The 19,437-nt window shown below is 38.7% G+C and overlaps 1 protein-coding gene across 8 annotated transcripts in view; it reads left to right on the forward strand.

The window, feature by feature from the left end:
* The first annotated feature begins 15,819 nt into the window (after positions 1-15,819).
* The window catches only part of RAD52 (RAD52 homolog, DNA repair protein), a 33,766-nt gene continuing 30,148 nt past the window's right edge, over positions 15,820-19,437 (forward strand). For 4 of the 8 annotated variants that reach the window (XM_015542305.2, XM_042991532.1, XM_042991533.1 and 1 more), the window contains exon 1: positions 15,820-15,908. The gene's annotated coding sequence lies outside the window, so the exon portion shown is untranslated. Of the gene's footprint in view, positions 15,909-15,959; positions 16,265-17,281; positions 17,402-19,437 lie in introns of those variants that run through there. The other 4 variants (XM_042991529.1, XM_042991531.1, XM_007092823.3 and 1 more) reach the window with 3 other exon arrangements.

Consider the following 19,437-nt stretch of genomic DNA (forward strand, 5'->3'; position numbering starts at 1 on the left):
ATATACTATGTTCATGGACCAGAAGTATTGTTAAGATAGTCTCCCTCAAATGGATCTATAGATTCGACATAACCCAAAGTGAAGTTCTGGCAGGATTTTTTTTTTTTTTTGGAAGAAATTGACAAGCTTATCTTAAAATTTACATAATGCAAAGGACCTAGAATAGGCAAAATAATTTTGAAAAATATTTAGAAAACTTAAGGGGCACCTGGGTGGCTCAGTCAGTTAAGCATCCAACTTTGACTCAGGCCACGATCTCACGGCCCATGAGTTCGAGCCCCATGTCAGGCTTTGTGCTGACAGCTCAGAGCCTGAAGCCTGTTTCAGATTCTGTGTCTCCCTGTCTCTCTGCCCCACCCCTGCTTGCACTCTGTCTCTCAAAACTGAATACACATTAAAAAAACTTTTTTTTAATTTAGAAAACTTAAGCTACTTATTTCAGAACTTACTAGAAAGCTGCAGTAATCAGTAATCAGTAATCAGTAATCAATGGTGGTATTGTTGTAAAGATAAGCATATAGACCAAGAGAATAGAATATAAAGTCCAGAAATACACTGTCATATACTTGGTCAATTATTTTTGTTGTTGTTGTTTGTTTTATTTTATTTATTTATTTATTTAAAAAACTTTTTTTTTAACATTTATTTATTTTTGATAGAGAGACAGAACATGAGCAGGGGAGGGACAGAGAGAGAGGGAGACACAGAATCTGAAACAGGCTCCAGGCTCTGAGCTGGCAGCACAGAGCCCGACGCAGGGCTTGAACTCACAGATCGAGAGATCGTGACCTGAGCCAAAGTCGGATGCTCAACCGACTGAGCCACCCAGGTGTCCCAAGTTGTTGTTTGTTTTAAAGTTTATTTATTGATTCTGAGAGAGAGAGAGTGGGAGAGGGGCAGAGAGGGAGGGAGAAAAAGAATCCCAAGCAGGCTCTGCACTGTCAGTGCAGAGCTGACACAGGGCTCAATCTCAGAAACCATGAGATCATGACCTGGGCTGAAATCAAGAGTCAGATGTTTAATCAACTGAGTCACGCAGGCAACCCTGTTTCGTTTTATTTTTGACAAAGGTGCCAGTACAATTCAACGGAGCAAGGATAATCTATTCGATAAATGGTGCCAGAACAACTTAATACACATATGCAAACAAAAAGAATATTGACATCTAGCTCACACCGTATACAAAAACCAACTTGAAAAGGAACATACACCTAATACAAGAACTAACACTAAAAGAGTTATTGAAGAAAACATAGGAGGAAATCTTTCTGACACTGAGTCAACCAAAGATTTTTTAAATAGACATAAAAAGCACAAACTATAAAAAATTGATAATACTTTATCAAAATTAAAAATGACTTTTCTTCAAAAGACACTGTTAAAGGATAAAAGGCAAACCATAGTCCAGGAGAAAATATTACAAAACAATAAGACTTTATAAAATAATTACACTTCAATAAGACAATCTGATTTCTTTAAAAGGGACAAGTTAAAATAAATAAATTACATTAAATTAAAAAAAATAAATAAAAGGGACAAGTAATTTTATAGGCACCTCACCACAGAATATACAAAGATGGGAAATATACACATGAAAAGATGATTGCCATCATTAATCATTAGGAAAAAACAAGTTAAAATCACAGTTAGAGCGAACTGCATACTTACTAGAACCGCTAAACTTAAAAAGATTGGTAATACCTAGTGTATATGAGGATGTGGAACAAGAACAAGACTAACTTCCATGCATCGCTACTGGGAAACCAAAATAGTACAACTGCTCTGGAAAATAGTTTGGCAGTTTCTTATAAAGTTGTAAAGTTATAATAGTTGTTTCATTTCAATGACATAAATCAAACTGATTTTTTTTTAATTGAGATATACTTGAAATATAACATTATGGGTATGCTTGGCTGGCATAGTAGGTAGATCATGTGACTTTTGTTCTCAGGGTGTGAGCTCAAGCCGCACGTTGGGCATGGGGCCTACCTGAAAAAAAAAAAGAAAAGAAATATAACAGTATGTAAGTTTAAGGTATATAATATGTTGAGTTGACACACTAGGTATTGAGACATGATTACCACTGTAGCATTAGCTAACACCTCCACCACGCCACATTATTATCATTTCTTTTTTTTGGTGAGAACATTTAAGATGGGGTCTCATAGCAACTTTAAAGTATATAATACAGTATTGTTAACTATGATTACAATATGCATTAAATCCCCAAAAGTTATTCATTTTCTAACTGCAGATCTGTCACTAACACTCCCTATTTCCACCCTTTGCCCCAGCTCCGGGTAACTACCACTCTACTCTATTTCTACAGATTCAGGTTCTTTAGATTCCACATGTAAGTGATATCCTGCAGTATTTGTCTTTCTCTCAGTACAATGAGTGTACTCATTATACTGAGAGTATACTGGGTATAAGACTTAGTATAATGTCTTCAGAATCCACTCATGTCACAAATGGCAGAATTTCCTTACTTTTTTTTTTTATGGCCGAATAACATTTGATCTATCTATCTATCTATCTATCTATCTATTTACCTATCTATCTATCTACCCACCACATCTTCTTTATCCATTCATCCCTCAAAGGACACTTAAGTTGTTTCCATATCTTGGTTATTATGAATAATGCTGCAATGAACATGGAAGTTCAGATATTTTTTCAACGTCCTGTTTTCATTTCTTTTGGATAGTTACCCAGAACTAGGATTGCTGGATTATATGTTAATATTATTTTTTTTTTGAGGAATCTCAATACTGTTTTCTAATTAACATTACCACCAACAGGGACCAAAGGGTTCCCTTTTCTCCATATCCTTGCCAAAACTTGTTATTCCTTATCTTATTGATTACAGCCATTCTAACAGGTGTGAGGTGATATCTCATTGTGACTTTGATTTGCATTTCCTGATAATTAGTGGGTGATGTTCATCAACTTTTCATGTACCTGTTAACCATTTGTATGTCTTCTTTGAAAAAACATATGTTCAGTTCCTCTGTCAATTTTCTTTCTTTCTTTTTTAATGTTTATTTCTTTATTTTGAGAGATGGAGACAGTGAGTGAGTGGAGGAGGGGCAGAGTGAGGCAGAGGGGGCAGAGAGAGAGCCCAACACAGGACTTGAACTCACAAACTGTGAGATTATGACCTGAGCCGAAATCAAGAGTCAGACGCTTTAGAGCCAAGGCTCCCTTCTCTGCCCATTTTCTAATTGAACATTTTTTTCTAGTGAGTTGTATTAATTCTTTAGAATTCTGGATATTATCCCTTATCAAATACATGGTGGGCAAATATTTTCTACCATTCTATAGTTTGCTTTTTCACTTTGTTTCTTTTGCTGTTCAGAAGCTTTTTAAGTTTGATATAGTCCCATTTGTCTATTTTTGCTTTTATTGCTTGTGTAAGTTGATTCTTTTAAATGAAAACATAACTAAGGCATTAAAGGGACAATTTATGAAGGCTATCTTTAAGATTCTGGACTGAGAGATAAAAATACTTACCTTGAGGATGCTAGGTGGCTTAGTTAGTTAAGCATCTGACTCTTGATATCACTTCAGGTCATGAACCCAGGGTCGTGGGATTGAGCCCCATGTTGGGCTCCCTGCTGAGCATGGAGCCTACTTAAGATTCTCTCTCTCCTTCTGCCCCTCTCTTGCTCAAGCGCTCTCTCTGTCTCAAAAAAACAAAAAACAAAACAAAACACCCAAAAAAGCAAAAACAACAACAAAAAATTTACATTAAGTCATCTATACCCACCCTCCGCCCCTACTCCCCCCCCCCCCCGCCCCCCACAGTAGCTATTTATGGGTAACCTGCTCTGTGCCTAGCACCATACAAAATTCCTACCAGGAATTCATAGTCTTGAGGAAGATACATACAAGTAAACAGATAAATTACAGTCCAACACAGTGAAAACCTTATATAGATAAGGAATTTGTCAACAAGAAAGACTGAAATGATACCAGGCAGAGAGCCCAGATTCTTGCAGAAGATTTCTTTCAGAACTTAAACAATGGTGCCTGTTTTTATTTCTGCCATTGATATGCAAATTAGTTCCTCCAAGACTTTCATTAGCTTAAGAACAATTGCATACAACCAACTTTTGATTTTACTTGCCAACAAAGGAAACTGATATTTCATGAACAATGAAAATCTACAGGAATTCCCAGGTTACATTGAAGGCAATAATCTCAACCTAATTTACCTAATGTTTTGCCAGAATTGCTATAGCAAAATAGGTTCTAGTTCTCTGCCCGCTTTTTAGTAGGAGGATTAATGAATTGTTGAAAGGGCCAAATTCAGTGGGGGAGGGAAAGCAGCCTAAATAATCCAAGACTACAAATCTGTTAGTGCCAGAATAAATAAATAAGGAACACCTCCTAATATATATGTAATAAATCAGTTCAAATAATAAATTACTGATATTCAACCATTTTGGACCTGTAAAAAAAGGCTATTTCTTATGGTTCTAACTAATATATCAGGCAAAAGAAGAAACACAACAGAAATAAGGAAGAGGGGTGCCTGGGTGGCTCAGTTAGTTGGACGTCTGATTCCTGATTTTGGTTCAGGTCATGATCCCAGGGTTGTGGAATCCAGCCCCAAAGCGGTGCTGAGCTGAGCTTAGATCCTGCTTAAGATTCCCTTTCCCTCTTCCTCTTCCTCTGCCCCTCCCTTGCATGCGTATGCATGCTTTCTCTCCCTAAAAAAGAAAGAAAGAAAAGAAAAGAAAGGAAGGAAGGAAGGAAGGAAGGAAGGAAGGAAGGAAGGAAGGAAGGGCTAGGTCAGATTTGCAGAAGTCTTTCACTCTGCCTTCTAAGGTTTATTTATATATATTACAGTATGGAGCACCTACTATGTGCCAGCCTACCATAGTTTGGTCAAATAGTGCATAGTGTCAGAGAAGACAGTGTCATGGTTCAGCTGTGAAATGGGACAGGGATAAGAAGCACCAGGCCTTCCATATATAGCTTTTCTGAATTGCTTTTGTTAAATCATGAAATTCCAGTGTTGGAAAGGGACGTTGGAGGACATTTAGTCTCAGGCAGTAAATACAGAACGAGAGACAATTTCTTAGGATATAGATTTTTTTTGTAATAAATGAGGTAATAAAGTTACTGTTGATCACTGACCCTCTAAAACAATGAAACCAAAGGGCAATCCTTCTTGACTATTAAAAGCCTTCTCTCAGAGGAGCAATAATTGAGTTAATGGATACAGAACTAGATTTATTCTCTGTGGAAGCTATAAAAATGCAGTAAAAATAATTGTTTTACATTTGTAGAGAGCCCTATAGGTTATAAAGCTCTTTTCAGTAGCAATAATTATGTTTTACATTTGTAGGAAAACTTACAGTTTATAAAGCTCTTTGACTCACAAGACTTTATTTGATCTTTCTCAAAATTATATGAAGTACATAAGCAGGTATTACCTCCACTGTAAAAGCATTTCATTTTAACATAATTTCAGTCTTAAAGAAAAGTCGTGGTAGTATATGGAATTTGCATAGACCCTACACGCAGATTCTCCAACTGTTGACATTTAACTACATTTGGTTTGTATTTGTTTGTCTGTTTTCTGAACTATTTGAAAGTTGTAACCTTTTACCGCTAAATATTTCAATGTGTATTTTCTAGAAACAAGCATATTCTTTTATACAACCACCATATAAATTTTAAAATAAAGACATTAATATCAATATAATTCTGTTAGCTAGTTTACAGGCATTATTCAAATTTTGACAATTATCCCAGTAGTACCATCTATAGAAAAAGAAGAAACTGCGCTGAAGGCTCAGAGCCTGGAGACTGCTTCAGATTCTGTGTCTCTGTCTCTGTCTCTCTGCCCCTCCCCTGCTCATGCTCTGTCTCTCTCTCTGAAAAATAAATAAACATTAAAAAAATTAAAAAAGAAAAAGAAAATTTGAAATCGTAGATTTCATTCAGTTTTCATGTCTCCTGTGTTCAAGTCCTCAGTTTTTGTTATCTTTCATGACTCTGGGTTTTTTTTTTTTAATGATTATTAATTGTTGCAGGAGGGAGAGAGAGACAGAGCATGAGAGAGCGGGGAGGAGCAGAGAGAGAGGGAGACACAGAATCTGAAATGGGCTCAAGGTTCTGAGCTGTCAGCACAGAGCCGGACTCAGGGTCTCAATTCACAAATTGCAAAATCATGACCTGAGCCGAAGTCAGATGCTTAGCTGAATGAACCACCCAGAAGCCCCGACTCTGGCATTTTTATGAGTACAGGCTAGTTATTTTGTACAATATCCCTCAATCTGAGTTTTTCTATTTTATTTCCATTTTTTTAAGTGAGGAAAATGAGACCCAAAGTTTGAAAGACGTAAATAAATGGAGGAGGTAAGACTCAAATTTGGGTCTTTGATTTCAATATAATTGCCCTCTACGGTACTTCCAAAATAATAACTTAGTTCACTTAGATATATGTGAACTTACTTATATTACTTATAACTTTCTTACTTATATGTAGAACTTACTTTTGCATAAATTATGATATTCGATCAAGACAGATGTTCAAACACTGGCTGACTTGTTTGCCTTGACTATTTGCCAGTTAATTTAAGCTTTGAATGGGGAGTGGGGAGTGGGTAGTGATTTTCAGATTGTTCTGCAGAGGTGCATTAAGGCTAAGAGAACAGGGCTTCAGGTTCCCAGACCAATTTCATTAGGACAGAACCACTGTATTTTCTCTGTTGATTATATTTACAATTTCATTTTTTAAAATGTTTATTTATATAACACTGGGCTCTAACTCACGAGCTGTGAGATCATGACCTGAGCTGAAGTTGGACGCCCAACCAACTGAGCCACTCAGGTTCCCCTCAATTTCATTTTTTAAAAAAGGATACTTTTTCTAAGATTTTGAAAAACATTAAATGAGATGATCCTTAAGCTTATTTCAAACAGTACTGAATGGAAGAATGGAAGAATAGGTAAGAGAAGTAGAGGTAGAGACCTATCCATTGTTAAGCAAGAGGAAGAAAAAGAAAAAAAACCAAATTACTAAAATTACTTCAGAAAAAGCATTTCCAAAAATTTAATAAACTTTAAAATAATGCTCCTAGGATGTTACATTAAGAACAGTGTCTATCCTTCTACAGCTTAAGTTCTGATATCAGTTCAGACAGATACTAAATTCCAGTTCACATGTTGCTTCCTCCATGAAGTCTTCCTGGTGACTCTTTGGAAGTAACATCTTCATTCACCTCAAATTCCATTATCTGGACCTCTTATCATTAGTATTTTTAGACTGTGTAGTAGTTATTTCTGTATATATCTTATTTCCCTACTACACTGTAAGTTCCTTAAGAGTAGGTACTGTTTTGGGGCGCTTGGGTGGCTCAGTCTGCTAAGCGTCCGACTTCAGCTCAGGTCACAATCTCACGGTCTGTGAGTTCGAGCCCTGCCTCAGGCTATGGGCTGATGGCTCAGAGCCTGCTTCCGATTCTGTGTCTCCCTCTCTTTCTGCCCCTCCCCCGTTCATACTCTGTCTCTCTGTCTCAAAAATAAATAAACATTAAAAAAATTTTTTTAAAAAAGAGTAGGTACTGTTTTTCATTCTCTTTGTATTCTCTACAGTTCCTTGCATGTTATTTTGCACATAATAAATGTTCATAAATACTTGTTGAATGAATGCAATACAACCAGTCCCCTCTTTATTTGGGAAAATAAAATGAAAACACTGTCATATGAGAGAGGCATTCAACTTGTTTTTTGTGGTCTCAAAGAATGAATAAAGAAGGACAAACGTTTGATATAGAAGCACTTTCTTCCAATTAAAGTCAAAAAATAGATTTGCTGACTTGTGAGACAAGGTTTCTTACCTTGTGTGGTTTCTACTAGCAGAAATGGAATGATTGTTATTTTTAAAAAATTTTAAATGTTTATTCACTTCTGAGAGAGAGAGAGAGAGAGAGAGAGAGAGAGAGAGAGAATGAGCAGGGGAGGGGCAGAGAAAGAGGGAGACACAGAATCTGAAGCAGGCTCCAGGCTCTGAGCTGTCTGCACAGAGCCAGACACGGGGCTCAAACGCACAAACTGCAAGATCATGACCTGAGCCAAAGTCGGAGGCTCAACCGACTGAGCCACCCAGGCGCCCCAGAAATGGAATGATTATTGAAGATGCATAAAGTATAATCTTATTCAGCTCTGAAAGTCTCTTGGTGGCCAGAGCATTAACTCTGAAGCCAGACCACCTGAGTTCAAAGTTGGGGCTAAGTCGCTTACTATCTGGGTGGGTTTTTGGTAAACCACTAAATCTCTGTGCCTGTATCTGCAAATTGGGGATAATTTATGTGATTCTAAGATACAATTATTTTAACATTTCTGAAATCAGGGTGCTTATTTCAATTAATGTCACCCAGATGGCAATTGTGACATAATTGTCAGTTCATATTGTTCATACTTGAAATGAACTATATGCAATCTTAGTACACCAGATGTGTCTTTCGAAAGATTACAGTATAAATTGGCATTGAAACTAAACATTTTTGTACATGCAAAAAGGCAAGGAAACAGAGTAATGGGGTGTAAATTTCATATTAGTGAGCAAGTATTTATCATTAATTGTAAATTTTTTCTTTTCCTTCTTAATGGTAAATAAAATAATGGTAAGTCTTTTTTTTAATTTTTTAATGTTTATTTTTTGACAGACAGAGAGAGAAAGAGAGAGAGAGAAGGAGAGAAGGAATGGGGCAGGGGCAGAGAAAGAGAGGGAGACACAGAATCTGAAGCAGGTGCCAGGCTCTGAGCTGTCAGCACAGAGCCCGACGCGGGGCTCGAACTCAGAACTATGAGATCATGACCCGAGCCAAAGTCAGAAGCTTAACCAACTGAGCCATCCAGGCACCCCAAATAATGGAAGTCTTAAACTTGACATCTTAGATCCAGTGAATCTGTTATCTCACTGGTTATCTCCTGAGGTTGTTGTAAAGGTTGTAAGATTAAACATGTTAATACATGTAAACTGCTTAGAACAGAGCCTGGGACAAAGTTAGCACCATATAAGTACTATAGTTATTATATATTTTATCTATGTAGTCACCATTAATTTTAAGAGTTGCACTCTCGAAACCAGCTTCTAATGGGATGTCATAAGTGATAAGGTCATGGGGATTGCAAAAGAAAAACTAGGGGTTTCTTCAAGGTGAAAATATAGCTTTGGAAATTAGGAATTAATGCCCTTAAAGTAGAGGAAAGTCTCTGATAATACAATAAGTTCCTGTAGAGCCAGACTTCTTAAACTTTTTTCAATGAAAATGAAGAGTCTGGAGACAAAGACAACAGGTTGTGGTGGTAGCTCCTGCCTTATCTCTCTTTCACACTCTACAGTGTCTGTGCTGTCCATTTCCCAAGGCATAGCTGCCTTTTTGAGATTTCTACTTCTTACCGTCTCAGAAATTTCACGGCCTTTCTTCTGTGTTGGGTTCTGTTTCCTAAATCCTATGCCTTCCTCTTTCTTAGTTTTGTTTTACATTTTGATGGAGATAGTCTTCTCTCCCTGCTGAGAAAAGGTGGGCAACAAGTGAAAAAAAATTTTTCTGAAGATATGTTTGTCTAAAAATATCCTTGCTTTTGGGATGCCTGGGTGGCTCAGTTGGTTAAAGTGACTTTGGCTCAGGTCATGATCTCACAGTTATCAGTTCAAGCCCCACCTTGGCCTCTGTGCTGACAGCTCAGAGTCTGAAGCCTGCTTCAGATTCTGTCTCCCTCTTTCTGCCCCTCCCCTGCTTATAGTTCGTCTCTCTCTCAAAAATAGATAAACATTAAAAGAATTTTTTAAATAAAAATATCTTTACTTTTACTCTCAGTTTATTGATAATTTGGGTATTGAATTCTAGGTTGGAAATTGTTTTCCTTCAGAATTTTGAAGGCATTGCTTTAGTGTCTTTTAACTTCTATTGCTGTGCTAGGGAAGTCCAATGTCATTCTGATTCCTAATACTTTTGATGTAGCTGGATACTTTATATGTAATGATACTTTTTTGGTTTTCATTCTGGATATTTTCATTTAAGATATTTCCTCCACCTCCTATGATCTAAAACTTCTCAGTGTAGCTCCTTTTTCTTCAAATATTTGTTTTTGTTTTATTATTATTATTATTATTATTATTATTTTAGTGTATTTATTTATTTTGAGAGAGAGAGAGTGTAAGCAAGCACATGTGGGAGAGGGGCAGAGAGAGAGAGGGAGACAGCGAATCCTAAGCAGGCTCAACACTGTCAGCACAGAGCCCATGGGGCTTGAATTCATGAACTGTGAGATCACGACCTGAGCTGAAATCAAGAGTTGGATGCTTGATCGATTGAGCTGCCCAGGTGCCCCTTTCAGTGTAGCTCCTTTTTAATTAATCATACCCAGCCCTAGAGTGGGTCCTTTCAGTTTGAAGATCTATGTCTTTCAGTTCTGAAAAGTTCTTCTGTGTTGTTTTTTTTTTTTTTAATTTCTTCCTGGTGTTTTGTTACTCTCCTTTTCCAGAATAGCTATTCATCAGATATTGTATTTCTTTGATACTTTAATTATCTTACTGTCTATTATCCATTGTTTTGATCAATTGTCTGGAAAATTTCCTTGACATTATCTTCCACACTTATTAGCGAGGTGTTTATGCTAGCTGTCATATTTTTAATTTTTAAGATCTTTTTAAATGTATCTTTTTCCTAGAACATACTATTCCCTTCATGAATACAGTATCTTGTTATCTGAGAATATTATTTATGTTTTTTTTTGAAAAAAGTATTTTTATTTTAAAGTATTTTTATGCCTTGTCTCTTGGGTAGCTTTTGCATTTGTTTGGATAGCTTTTATGTCAAAGATATTCCTTGGATCCTTTACTGCTCTCACATTTAAGAATGAGGTATTAATCAGTTCACTGGAAACTTTTGAGGGTATGCAATTGATTTGCTTCATTGTAGCCAAGCTTTTAAAAGTTATTTTATTTTAATTAAAAAAGTTTAATTGTGGGGCACCTGGGTGGCTCAGTCGGCTGAGTGTCCGACTTCAGCTCAGGTCATGATGTCACAGCTTGTGAGTTCAAGCCCCTTGTCGGGCTCTGTGCTGACAGCTTGGAGCCTGGAGCCTCCTTCAGATTCTGTGTCTCCCTCTCTCTCTGCCCCTAACCCACTCACATTCTGTCTCTGTCTCTCTCAAAAATAAATAAACATTAAAAAACATTTAATTGTGGTAAAATACACATAATATAAAATTTGCCATCTTTATCATTTTTAAGTGTACAGCTCAGTAGTATTAACTACACTCACATTATTGTATGACCAGTCTCCAGAACTCTTATCCTCTTGCAAAACTGAAACTCAATATCCATGAAATAACAATTCTCCATTTCCCCCTTTTCTCTCCCCTGGTAACACTCTTCTACTTTTTGTCTTTATGAATTTGACTACTTCAGGTATCTCCCATAAGCAGAATCATACAGTATTTGTCTTTTTGGGATGGGCTTAATTCATTTAACATAATGTCCTTAAATTTCACCTATATTGTACTATGTGTCAGAATTTACTTTTTTTTTTTTTTTTTAAAGTAAGCTTCATACCCAGCATGGACTACAACATGACCTGAGATCAAGACCTGAGCTGAGATCAAGAGTAGGTCGCTTAACAAATTGAGCCACCCAAGTTCAATTGGTTACCTTAGAATTTACTTCCTTTTTAAGACTGAATCATATTCCTTTGTATGTATTTGCCACATTTTGCTTATCCATTCAGCTGTCAGTGGACACGGGTTGCTTTCTCCTTTTGTCAATTGTGAATAATGTTGCTATGAACATGGGTGTACAAATATCTCTTTAAGACTATGCTTTGGGGGCACCTGGGTGGCCTGGTTAAGTGACAGACTCCTGATTGCAAACTCACAGTTTGTGAGTTTGAGCCTATTTCTGTGCTGACAGCATGAAACCTGCTTGGGATTCTCTTTCTGCCGTTCCCCTGCTTGCACACATGCACTTTCCCAAAAATAAATAAACATTAAAAAACAGAAGACTATGCTTTCAATTCTTTAGGGTATATGCCTGGAAGTAGAATTGCTGGATCATATGGTAATTCCATTAATATTTTGAAGAATGACTATACAATTTTCTGTAGTGTTTGCCCCATTTTACATTCCCACCAATAGTGTACAGGGGTTCCAATTTTTCTACCTTTTCATCAATACTTGGTATTTTCTATTAAAAATTTTTTAATGTTTATTTATTTTGAGAGAGACAGAGTGTGAGCAGGGGAGGAGCAGAGAGAGAGGGAGACAGAGAATCCAAAGCAGGTTTGAGGCTCTGAGTTGTCAGCACAGAGCCCGACACATGGCTTGAACCCATGAACCATGAGATCATGACCTGAGCCAAAGTTGGACACTCAATCAACTGAGGCACCCAGGTGCCTCAGTATTTTCTATTTTTAAAATTACTATTAGCTATCCTAATGGATGCAGGTAAGCTGTTTTATATGTATAGTTTGGGACTCTGCTTTTTCCACAGGAAAGGATCTTGAACATTTTTGCATGTCAATGGACATTTTTCTAAACATGATTTATTTTTTATTTTTATTTTCTTAAAGAGAAAGAGACAGAGCACAAGCTGATGAGAGGGGCAGAGGGAAAGAGAGAGAATCTCAAGCAGCCTCCACCTTGGGACCCTGACCTGAGCTAAAATCGAGTCTGATGCCCAACTGACTGAGCCACAGAGGTGCCCCTCAAAACATGATTTTTAATGGTTGTATTATTATTATTATTTATTTATTTATTTATTAAAAAAAATTTTTTTTTCAACGTTTATTTTATTTTTGGGACAGAGAGAGACAGAGCATGAACGGGGGAGGGACAGAGAGAGAGGGAGACACAGAATCGGAAACAGGCTCCAGGCTCCGAGCCATCAGCCCAGAGCCCGACGCGGGGCTCGAACTCACGGACTGTGAGATCGTGACCTGGCTGAAGTCGGACGCTTAACCGACTGCGCCACCCAGGCGCCCCAATATTATTTTTAATTTTTTTAATGTTTATTTATTTTTGAGAGACAGAGACATGGCACGAGTGGGGGAGGGGCAGAGAGAGAGAGGGAGACACAGAATCCTAAGCAGGCTCCAGGCTCTGAGCTGTCAGCACAGAGCCCGACCCGGGGCTCGAACTCACCAGCCATGAGATCATGACCTGAGCCAGAGTTGGAAGCTCAGCTGACTGAGCCACCCAGGCGCCCCATTCATGGCTGTATTATTGAACAGATCCTATAATGTGGTATTTTAATTTGTTTCCAGTAATTTTTAGGGTAGAAATCTTTGTGTACATCCCTGATATTTTCTTTAGTTGATAAGGTCCTGGAAGTTGAATTCCTGGGTCAGAGGGTATATATTTTCAATATATATTGCCAGTTTTCTTTCCTGAAAGGTTGCATCAGTTTATATTCCTATTAGCAGTGTAAGAGTATCACCTACACTGAATATTAACAGACAACATTAATTAATTAATTTTAATTTGAGAGAGAGAGAGGAAGGGGGGCAGAGGGTGAGAGGGAGAATCTTAAGCAGGCTCCATGCTCAGCGTGGAGCCAACGTGGGGCTCTATCCCATGACCCTGGGATCATGACCTGAGCTAAAATCAAGAGTCCAACCCAACAGACTGAGCCACCTAGGCACCCCATTTGCCTGTTATTCTTTTTTTTTTTAATTTTTAAATGTTTATTCATTTTTTTTTAAATATTTTTTTAACGTTTATTTGAGACAGAGAGGCAGAGCATGAACGGGGTTGGGTCAGAGAGAGAGGGAGACACAGAATCGGAAGCAGGCTCCAGGCTCTGGGCCATCATCAGCCCAGAGCCCAACGCGGGGCTCGAACTCACGGACCGTGAGATCGTGACCTGAGCTGAAGTCGGACGCTTAACCAACTGAGCCACCCAGGTGCCCCAAATGTTTATTCATTTTTGAGAAACAGGGAGAGACAGAGTGTGAGTGGCCAGGGACAGAGAGAGGGACACACAGAATCCGAAGCAGGCTCCAGGCTCTGCGCTGTCAGCACAGAGCCCCACGCAGGGCTGAACCCATGAACGGGGAGAACATGACCTGAGCTAAGTCGGAGGTTTAACTGAGGTTTGACTGAGCCACAGGCTCCCCTGTCTGTTATTCTCTTTTCTTTTCTTTCTTTCTTTTTCTTTCTTTCTTTCTTTCTTTCTTTCTTTCTTTCTTTCTTTCTTTCTTTCTTTCTTTCTTTCTTTCTTTCTTTCTTTCAAGTTTATTTATTTTGAGAGAGAGATAGAGAGAGAGAGAGAGTGTAAGCAGGGTAGGGGCAGAGAAAGAGGGAGAGAGACAATCCAAGAATCCCAAGCAGGCTCCAACCTCTCAGTACAGAGCAGGAGGCGGGGCTGGAACTCATCAACCATGAGATCATGACCTGAGGCAAAATCAAGAGTCCTAGGCTTAAGTGACGGAGCCACACAGGTGCCCCACGTCATTCTTGAGTTGTTAGAACTTTTTATACACAAGCTCTCTTTGCCATTCATGATAGTCCTTCTTTTTCTTATTTACTTCTAAAGTTTATTTTATTTTCAACTTCCAGAAGTTTAAAAAGTTTATTTGGTTACATTTGTTCATCTTTTGCCTTACAATTTCTCATTTTATACTTAGAAAACCCTTCTCCATTCTGAGGTCGGATGCTCATCTCTATATTTTTTACTTTGTTTTATGTGTATCTCTGTGTTTAGCATTTCACTCTTGAATTAATTGTAATTGATTTTATTGTACGTTTTGATAAGAAATCTAACCCAGACAGTTAACTAATCGTCCCAGCACCGTTTTAAAAGTAAACCATTCCTTTCTTGGTTAATTTGAAATGCTCCCTTTACCAAATACATTGTTTATGCATTCGGTCTGATTCTAGACTTTTTACTCAGCTTCCCATGGTGTTACTAGGAAGAGTGAGTAGTCATTCAGGAAATGACTAGATGTATTGCCCTGGAGTATTGTTGCTCAGGTAATGAACCGTCTGGTTAAAAGGAGTGTATTGAAACAACCAATTTGAAAATGTATGAGAATGATTTTGTTGGAGTTCTTAAGTAATTAAGACGGGCTTGTGATGACTAAACATTTTAATCTTGTTTTTGAACATTTCTGACAGGATGTGCAGTCATCACCCAGTTGCAAGGCACAGTTCCAAGGGCCATTCTAAAGAACTCCCTTCCCCCATGTCGCCATACTGTCACTTCCCTCCGGTCCCAGCTAATTTAAGAAGTCATCAGGTGATGAGCGGGTGTGTGCGGAGGTGGCAGTAGATGAAGAAGGCTTAGTGAGCAAACATGTCCACACTGCCTCGGTTTGCTGTTTCTTTCTGGGGTGGAATCTATGAAGGGCTCTGATGACCATTCTTAATAAGATTTAAAAGCATGTTTTTCTTATCCTGCACAATCCCTCGCGTGCACGGCCGGGTACTGAGAAATTCCTACTCCGCCCAGTCGCCTCATTCTATCTGGATTGGGTTTGTTGAGGTCTTTCATGAAGGCGCTGGAATGCCCCACGTGAGTTCACCCGGCCCGCTAGGGGGCAGCCGAGACCTGGGCAGCTGCAAGAATTACAGGCAGCCGCAGGGATAAATGGAGGCAGAGGGAGTGACGCGAGGAGTGGTTTTGCACCGAGGTCAGCGTCGTGCTTCCAGCTTGCTTTACGGCTTCGGCAGATTGCTTTGCGGCTCTTCTCCCCTTCCCCGCCTTGATTTACGGCTCCTCCTCCTGTCCTTCCCCGCCCAGGGCTCGCTCTTGATTTGGACCTTCTTCCCAGGGTTCTTTGGCACTGCTTTCCCAGTCTCCTCTGCGCGGCTCTATCTAAACTAGGTTCCCTTTGTACATAGCGTAGACCGAGCTCCCTGCGTGCACCGCGCGCTGCCAGAAGCGCGTAAGTGAGGAGGGAGGGGGGAACGGCCCAGTTGGGGTGGTTCCGGCTGGGGACTGTGGATCGTGGGGCGTCGCAGGTTCTGAGCAGATCGCTTGGGGCGGCGGTTGAGCTCTTCCTGGCCACGGCAGAGTGATCCTGTGTCCCGAGGCCTGTACTAATTAGTACAGTAGGGGTCAGGATCACGGCTTGCTGAGAGTGTGGTTAGGAGGGACGGGCACAGGAAACTTGGACCAACACTCCGAGACGCCACGACGGGGGTGCAGCAGCGTACTGTTAATTGTGGCGGCCCCCTGCACGGCGCGAGAGCTCCAGAGGCTGCTTATTGACCGGAGTGAAGGGTGCTGAAGTTTGTGTCGGTAGCTGCACGGAGTTGGGATGAATATCAGGAGGGAAGGAATTATCCATTTTAAAGAATTTGATACTCAAGTTTAGCCGCATATTTAGCCTTTATAGATTTTTTTTTTAATTGAGATACAATTCACATACGATTACATTTCATCCATTTAAACAGTTAGGTGGTTTTAGTATATTCACAGGGCTTTGCGACCATCACCATTGTCTAGTTCCAGAACATTTTTATCACCCCCCAAAGAAACCCACAACTCATTAGCGGGCACTTCTCATTTGCTCCTATCCTCACCCCAGTAATCATCTTTTTGCCTTTGAATTTGCCAATTCTAGATATTTCACAGAAGTGGAATCCTACAGTTTTTGTTTTTTTGTATGATGGGTTTATTTCACGTAGCATAATGTTTTGAAGGTTCATGCATGTTCTAGCCTGTGCCCGTTCTTCGCTCTTTTTTATGGTTGAGTAACAATCTGTTGTAGGGATATTCCACATTTTGTTTGTCCATTTAGTTAATGGACATTTGAGTTTTTTGTACTTCTGCATTACTTTTGCATTACTAGACCTTTTCCCTCCATACAAATCACAGTTTGAGTCACATTTTTGAACTAAATTCTCATAAGCCAGCATTATTTAACTCCGGGACTGGCTCAGATATTTTAGTGGCCTTGGGTCTGGGATCTTTTAGGGAAGTTTGTCTTTTTAAAGTCTTGTCTCTTAGACCACTAACTGTAGTGAAAGCAGAGAAATATTTGTGTTTCTGTGTGATGTGTGCCATGACCTGTTGTTCCCTTGTGATACGAGCTGGGTGTAGCTGGAGATGAGTATGAAAAATATAACTGAGCTAGCTGTGGGAGAGAAGTTTTATGTCAAAACAAAAACCCTGTTCAGTCCTCATTATTCATGGAATGTGTTTTGGGGAATTCACCTACTCACTAAAATTTCTTTGTAACCCCTAATTCAACACTCACGGTGCTTTTAAGTATATTTAGTGTCACATTTTTCTCATTTTCATACTTTTTGTTAGCGATTTCAGTTTGGAATGGCCTCCAAGCATATTGCTGAAGTGCTGTCTAGCATTACCAGTGTAAGAAGCCTGTGATGTCTCACAGAGAAAGGAAAGCTTCCTTTAGATAAGCTTGTTCAGGTAGGAGTTATATGCTGCTGGCTGTGGGTTCAATGTTAAGGAGTTAATATGTATTGAATAAGGTATCTTTCAACAGAAACACACATCAAACAAGATTATGTATTGACTGATGTAAGAAAATATTGTGACCAGAGGCTCACAGGAACCTAATCTTGTGTTTCTCCTAGGAGTAGTGGTTTGGTATTTGATAATTTGGGGTTCATGGTGACTTTATAGACTACCTTGAATAATGAGAATTGACTGTATAACCAATTTCATTATTGGCTCACTAATGCCAATTATCGGTAATTAGTATATGGCTCTTTTGCTCTTGAATGGCTGAGTGTGGATTACAGTGCAATATGTGCTTTGATGTATGTCTAAAAGGCTGTAGGAACATAGATTAATTCTTAGAGTGTAAGCTGCATAAAGCTTGAAAGAACAGACAACATTTGAAGTTTCACAAATATAGCAGCATGTACATAAATGAAAATAAAAGAAAAAACCTTAATACCCAATCCTGCTGTTCTTGATCCTTGGAATCAGAACCTCCCTCATCACTAAGTTCTGTCAATTCTGCCTCCTGAAAACCATATCCAGAGTCCATCCTTTCTCAATATTTCCATGATTTTCCTTTATCATTTTTTCTCTGGACTGTGGTAACATAAACTTCTAACTGATCTCTTCCTCAGTTATTCACTGTTGACAAAGAAGAGACTTCAGAGACTTAACTGACTTAGTTTAAAATTTCCATTGCTCTCCCATGGTTTACAAGCTAATGTTTAAGCTTTTTTTTTTTTTTTTTTTTTTTTGAGAGAGAGTGTGTGCGTGCACAAGTGGGAGAGGGGCAGAGGGAGAGAGAGAACCTTTTTTTAAAAAAAATATTTATGTATTTATTTTGAGAGAAAGAATCTTAAGCAGGCTCCATGCCCAGCGCAGAGCTGAAATCAAGAATTGGAAGTTGAACCAACTGAGCCACCCAGGCACCCCAATGTTTCAAGTTTTTTAAGGTGGCTTACAATACCCTTCATGATCATGCCCTGACTGTCCAGTCTTTAATAAAGATGAGAAAAAGTCAGACAAAAGAGAAAAATTTCCATATGTAACATTCCTCATTCCCTCTTACTCCTTCCTCCCTCCTTTCGTGTATAATTAGAAATGCTTTTAGGTGAAAAGGAAGTGGATAAGAATAAAAACATTCTTGCTAATCTCATTGACCTTCTTAATATCTCTCCAATTCATCCATTTCTTGCTCACAGCCCCTGCCCTGGTTCAAGCTCTTTCCCTTTCCGTCCCACAAATCTTTTCTTGGCCATATGTGTTTATTTCTCTCAGAAACCATCTTTCAGAAGAATTCTTGGGTCATATGGCAGATGCATGTTTAATTTCTAAAGAAATTACCAGTTTTATTTCCAAAATTATAAAACTTAAAGGCTTGTAGAAGAAAATATAAAAGCATATCTTCATGACCTGGGGGTGTGTAGAGGTTTCTTAGACAAGACTTAGAAAGCAATCCCCACTTAAAAAAAAAAAAAAAAAGACAAATATGATTACATCAAATTTAAAACTTCTCATCAAAGACAACTCTATGAAAATGAATAGGCAAGTACCTACACCTACCTAACAGGACTGATCTCCAGGGCACATAAAGGGCCATTTAGGATTCAAGGCCTGGGGATAATCTTCTGTGGCTGCTGCTCTACCCTCTGAACCTGAGGCTCCATCTTCAAGTCATTATTCTTTTTTCTTGAAGGGTGGCATGTGCTTACAGCTGAATAGTTTTACCAGTTTGTTTCTAGTCAACAGTGTATGAGAATTCCAGTTGCTTCACATCCTTGCCAACTTTTGGTGCTGCAATCTTTATTTTTAGCCATTCTGGAGGTTACAGAGGGGTGTGTCATTATGGTTTTAATTTTAGTCCTTGATTACTAATGCTGTTGAACACTTTCCTGTGCTTATTGACATTTGTATATCTTTCTTTGTTAAGTGCCTGCTCAGATTTTGACCACTTAAAATTGGGTTATTGGTCTTTATTATTGAGTTGTAGGAGTTATATC

The sequence above is a fragment of the Panthera tigris genome, chromosome B4 (genome assembly GCF_018350195.1).
Source record: "Panthera tigris isolate Pti1 chromosome B4, P.tigris_Pti1_mat1.1, whole genome shotgun sequence".
Classification (NCBI taxonomy): Eukaryota; Metazoa; Chordata; class Mammalia; order Carnivora; family Felidae; genus Panthera; species Panthera tigris.